Source organism: Bactrocera neohumeralis, unplaced genomic scaffold (genome assembly GCF_024586455.1).
Source record: "Bactrocera neohumeralis isolate Rockhampton unplaced genomic scaffold, APGP_CSIRO_Bneo_wtdbg2-racon-allhic-juicebox.fasta_v2 cluster11, whole genome shotgun sequence".
Classification (NCBI taxonomy): domain Eukaryota; kingdom Metazoa; phylum Arthropoda; class Insecta; order Diptera; family Tephritidae; genus Bactrocera; species Bactrocera neohumeralis.
The window spans coordinates 1,672,325-1,678,324 of NW_026089624.1; the positions used below are offsets into that span (position 1 = coordinate 1,672,325).

Consider the following 6,000-nt stretch of genomic DNA (forward strand, 5'->3'; position numbering starts at 1 on the left):
AGCAGCTGTGATATAGTGATACTTATCTTAACGGATCACTTAATTCAGATAATTTCACCGCAAAGTTTTAAATATTATACGAATTAAATAAATAAAACAAATTTCTAAGAACACGAAAGCACAGCTGAACACGAAAACTCCTCTTAAAAAATTCACGAATATCATCTAATTTTTCATAAGTTACACTTAACATGACGCCATCCATTGCATGTGTTACACCTGACCGAGGTGGAGTTTAGATGGAGCCTTTTAGCGCAAACGAAGCAGAAAAATTTCTCCGGGTCCGGGTTCGGCTCAATGTCAGCACGAGTCATGAGGATACAGAGGAGCCCAGCTGCAAGGAGTTGTTCCAGTGACGACAAACTTAAACTAAAACAGGTAGGTCCAACACCGCGGTGTTTATAGTTCTTTTGTGCCAAATTTGTTTTTAGCAGGCGGCTCTTCAAAAAAATAATCCTGGTTGGTCCAACACCGGGTTGTTCAAAATTCTATTGTGTCGAAAAAAGAATACCCCTGGCATTCTAACTAACAATTAGTGTTACCTTCTTCTTCTTCTTCTTAATTGGCGTAGACAGCTCTTACGCGACTATAGTTAACAACAGCGCGCCAGTCGTTTCTTCTTTTTGCTACGTGGCGCCAATTGGATATTCCAAGCGTAGCCAGGTCCTTCTCCACCTGGTCCTTTCAACGGAGTTGAGGTCTTCCTCTTCCTCTGTTTCCCACGGCGGGTACTGCGTCGAATACTTTCAGAGCTGCAGTGATTTCATCCATTCGGACAACATGACCTAGCCAGCGGAGCCGCTGTCTTTTAATTCGCTGAACTATGTCAATGTCGTCATATGTCTCGTACAGCTCATCGTTCCATCGAATGCGATATTCGCCGTGGCCAACGCGCAAAGGACCATAAATCTTTCGCAGAACTTTTCTCTCGAAAACTCGCAACGTCGACTCATCACTTGTTGTCATCGTCCAAGCCTCTGCACCATATAGCAGGACGGGAATTATGAGTGACTTATAGAGTTTGGTTTTTGTTCGTTAAGAGAGGACTTTGCTTCTCAATTGCCTACTTAGTCCGAAGTAGCACCTGTTGGCAAGAGTTATCCTGCGTTGTATTTCCAGGCTGACATTGTTGGAGGTGTTTACGCTGGTTCCAAGATAGACGAAATTATCTACGACTTCAAAGTTATGACTGTCAACAGTGACGTGAGAGCCAAGTCGCGAGTGCGACGACTGTTTGTTTGATCACAGGAGATATTTCGTCTTACCCTCGTTCACTGCCAGACCCATTTTCTCTGCTTCCTTGTCCAGCCTGGAGAAAGCAGAACTAACGGCGCGGGTGTTGAGGCCGGTGATATCAATATCATCGGTATACGCCAGCAGCTGTACACTCTTATAAAAGAAACCTCGTTTGGTATCGAACGGCTCGGAGAGGTCCTTCCCGATTCTGACGAAGCTTTTGGTGTTGTTCAACGTCGGTTTACACAGAAGTTTTGGTTTTGCGGGGATACCAAATTCAGACATCGCGGCATAAAGGCAGCTCCTTTTCGTGCTGTCGAAAGCAGCTTTGCAATCGACGAAGAGGTGGTGTGTGTCGATTCTCCTTTCTCGGTTCTTTTCCAAGATTTGGCGCATGGTGAATATCTGGTCAGTTGTAGATTTTCCAGGCCAAAAGCCACACCGATAAGGTCCAATCAGTCTGTTGACGGTGGGCTTTAATCTTTCACACAATACGCTCGATAGAACCTTATACGCGATGTTGAGGAGGCTTATCCCACGGTAGTTGGCGCAGATTGTGGGGTCTCCCTTTTTGTGGATTGGGCATAGCACACTTGAATTCCAATCGTTGGGCATGCTTTCGTCCGACCATATTTTACAAAGAAGCAGATGCATGCTCTTTATCAGTTCTTCGCCGCCGTGTTTGAATAGCTCGGCCGGCAATTCATCGGCCCCCGCCGCTTTGTTGTTCTTCAGACGGGTAATTGCTATTCGAACATCTTCTTGGTCGGGCGATGGAACGTCTGCTCTTTCGTCATCGATTGGGGAATCGGGTTCGCCTTCTCCTGGCGTTGTGCGTTCACTGCCATTCAGCGTTACCTTACGTACATATTATGCAGAAGAACGAAAAAAATAAAAAAGACAAATAATAAACCAATGACTGGAAAAAATTCAACTATTTAAAACGCGTGTTTCTCTGATTTATAATGAATTTTACACTTATATTTTTAAATTTTATATCCATTAACACTTCACCAATTCGTTTCTAACGTTATATTAAATAGTGCAAAAATAACTTTTACTCAATATTTAACTTTTGTTCAATTATTTTTGTTCACATAATACAAAAGAGTTACATTCTAACTAATAATCAGTGCTACCTTACGTACATATTTTACAGAAGAATCAAAAGACATGAAGAAAACAAATAATACCCTAATGACAGGATAAAAATAACACATTAGTTTTGCGCATAGAATTCCTATCCTCCTTTTTGAGTTGACGCCTTTTGTTGTTGTTTTAACGGAGTTATCTAATCTTCGTTAGAGTGGTGGGGATTATCCAAGTTGTCGTCGATGTCATCTAACGGGAGGCCCAGGAGACGTGCAGTTTCGACGGAGTTGGACCACAGGGAAAAAGGTGTCAGAGGAGTGGGGTTGTCGGGCAATGCGAAGACACATTACATGCAGGACATATATTGGATATGTCGGGGTCTATTCTGAACAAGTAGGAGCTTAACCTGCTACAATATCCAGAACGTAGCTGCGCTAGGGTCAAACGCGTTTCTCGCGGCAACTCGAGCTCTTCGTCTGCGATGGGTGGTGATTTGGCTCAAAGAACGCCATTCACTGGAAGGGAGTCAGTGAAGGTGTTGATAGCTCCACTGTAAATGGCGGTCAGTACCTGTCGGAAGTTAGTTGCGTCCGAAGTCCGGTCGGCGTATTGACGGAAAGACCTCGTGGACTTAGTGGCTGCAGGGGTGATTTCTACGAAAACATTCTAGCAGGAACTGCTTGGAGAGGAGTTCATTATGCTCCTTAACTGGAAGCATAAGCGTGATCGATGGGAGATATCAAGAGGCATCCTGTCGTGGTCCGGAGTGCAGTGTTCTGGCAGGTCTGAAATTTCCTCATCTGCGTACCACTGCATCCAGGCGACCATATTGTTGCGGCGTAATTGAGGACCGGCCGGCCGATTGCTGTCGTGTGAGAAGTGAAGGAGCATAGACTATCAAAAGTTACACCTAAAATCTTCGGATTATTGATAGTCGGACTTTTGACGCCACCAACTGCAATATTAAGCTCAAGTCTATACTCCTTCGTCCAGTTCGTACAAATGGTCGCTGTGGACTTGGTGAGGGAAAGTGTTGGGTTCCGTGCAGTGAGGAAACGAGAAAGGTCGGAGAGATAGTCGTTTATTTTTGAACGCATGCCATCGATTCCATTGCTCGTCGTCAATATCGTGCAATCATCTGTGTACAAGGTTATGCAAACTCCATCTGGGAGTTTCGAGATGTAGAAGTTAAACAGTAATGTTTCGCCTGGAAATGGTACGGATGATTGACGACCGCTCAGGTAGTTCATGGTCCACCTCTCCTGCCCTGGAGGAAGCGTGGTTTTTTCAATGTCCTGCAGTAGCGTTGTGTGGATGACTGTGTCAAAAGCGTTTGACAAGTCCAACTCTACGAGGATCGTTCTCTCACAGGGTGGTTTTTGGTTGAGGCCACGAACTATCTGAGCGTTTATGAGGCTAAGTGCTGTAGTAGTGCTGTGCACTTTTCGGTATCCTTGCTGGTGGTTACCACGGCTCAGGTGGTGAGTTAAAGTCGGGGGTAGCAAGGCCTCAAGTGTCTTCACTACTGGGGAGAGGAGAGTGATCGGACGATAGGACTCCCCTTTGTTGGCGGGTTTCCCGGGTTGGAGTAGTGGGACCACTTTTTTGATTTCCCACACATCGGTTATTAGAAGTGCGGTCAGCGACAGGTTGAAGACTTTGGTGAGGTAGCTTACTCCCGTCGAGCATAAGCATGTTGATTCCATCAGGACCAATGGATTTATTTACATGACTTCGCTTTGTTGCTGATATTCTGAACCTCCTCATCGGAGCTGCATTTGCGCAGCCGTCGGGTAACACATCGCTTGGTTTTGTCTACCGAATGGTGCAGTGTAAACTGCCTGCTGAAGTAGCTCGCGCACTTCTTCGGGTCCGAAGAGGCATGGCCATTGAACTTCAGTTCGGTCATGCTGTCTCTTCGGGTTTGACAAAGCCTTGACAGTAGACCACAGCTTACTCACACCGGTGGAGAGGTTGCAGGATTTCAAGTGCTGTATCGATTTCGTTCGCTAATGATGGTTTACCAATCGTCGAATCTCCAAGTTGAGATTCCTTATTCGGTAATCCCTGGGATCGGAATGGTGTACGGTGTCACGCTCATTAGCTAAAACGGCTCCTTCGTCTTCCGCTAGTCTTCTAGCCAGGATGAAGCGAGCGGTAGCTGCTACAATCATCTTGCGGAATCGACGTTCGCCAACGGATACGTCTGTAGGAATGGGTAAAGCGTTGAAGTTGTTCTCAATAAATTCTGTGTAGCCGACCCAGTTAGATATGTTAGAGTTAACGAAGGTGCGGTTGTCCACATAAACAAAATCGCTGTTTCTCGATCGAGATAATTATGGGCAGATGGTCTGATGCGAGAGTTAGTATAGGTCGCCAATTTATGCTATTTATCAGACAACCACTAGCAATGGTAATATCGGGCGAGCTATTACAAGTGCCCATAACTCTGATGGGGGATTCATCATTCATTGCCCAGAATGTCGAATCGTCAACCTGTTCCGCCAGCGTCATCCCCCTACGATCTTTTGACAGGCAGGAATGCCAAAGATCGTGGTTCGCGTTAAAGTCGCCTAGTAGCAGACGGTTTTCACCACGAAGTAGCGCGCTTATATTCGGATGATATCCTGTAGGGCAACATGTAACTGGGGGATGTATATATTAAATATTTCGAGATAGCTATACCCTGACATTCTAGGCTAGTATCCCTGCGGTCGATGTCTTCAGGATTAGACAGTGCGCATGCGCACGGTGTTGTGCAAAATGAAGGCTAGGCCACCGCCATTATTTCGCTCGCGATCTTTACGTATTGCGTTAAAACCGGCTCAACTCAGAAGATCTGAGCGTTCAGAGAGTGGGAGTTATGTTGTCTGTTGGAGCTCCTAGGGACCGTGGAGGTCCTCTGTTGGCCACTCGGAGTGAGTGGCGGCGCAGTGCGCGAACTGTGTGCAGATTGCGCAGCCGTAGAGGCTAGTGTCTGCAGTATTGCGTTGGCAACATGGCACGTGTCTTTAGGCCTGATCAGGTCTTAAGATGGCTCCGTCCAGTTTGGATGAAGCCTTCTTCCGCAAACGCAGCAGAAAAATTCCTCCGGGCCCTGGTTTGACTCAATGCCAGCACGTCTCAGGAGGATACGGAGCAACCCTGCTGCAAGGCGTTGCTCTTATGACGACAAACTTAAATTAAAACTCACCAATTCAAATGGAGTTAGATCGCCGAAAAAACAGCCCTTGGCCGGATAAAATCCGAGTCAATTCCGGTGTGTAGAACCGGCTGTCGTGGGAATTGGCGAGTTGAGTTGGCTGCCTTCGGCCGCGCTTCAAAAGAAAGTAACCATTGCCGATCCAACACCGGAATTTATCACAATGATGAAAATTCTGGAAGATTTTACATTATTCATCCCATGATAATGAATTTTGTATTGGGGGCATAAACTTTATTTTTTCTTATATTTATTCCGTTACAAAATATGGTAACACTAACTTTGTTTATCATAATTGTAAACAATCTAATCATTTCAGCATTTTTAAATTAATAAATTTAGCTAAAATATAACAAAATAAAAGTAAAATGTGAACTTATTTTAATGTTTAGAGTGTATATTTAAATACACAAAGTAAAAAATTTGAAAAAGTTTAGTGAAACATTGGGATGTACTATGTGTTATTGATA

The 6,000-nt window shown here is 45.0% G+C and overlaps 1 pseudogene; it reads right to left on the bottom strand.

Moving 5' to 3' along the window:
• Positions 1-4,974, bottom strand: part of LOC126765847 (uncharacterized) — a 28,957-nt pseudogene extending 23,983 nt beyond the window's left edge.
• Positions 4,975-6,000: the final 1,026 nt, after the last annotated feature.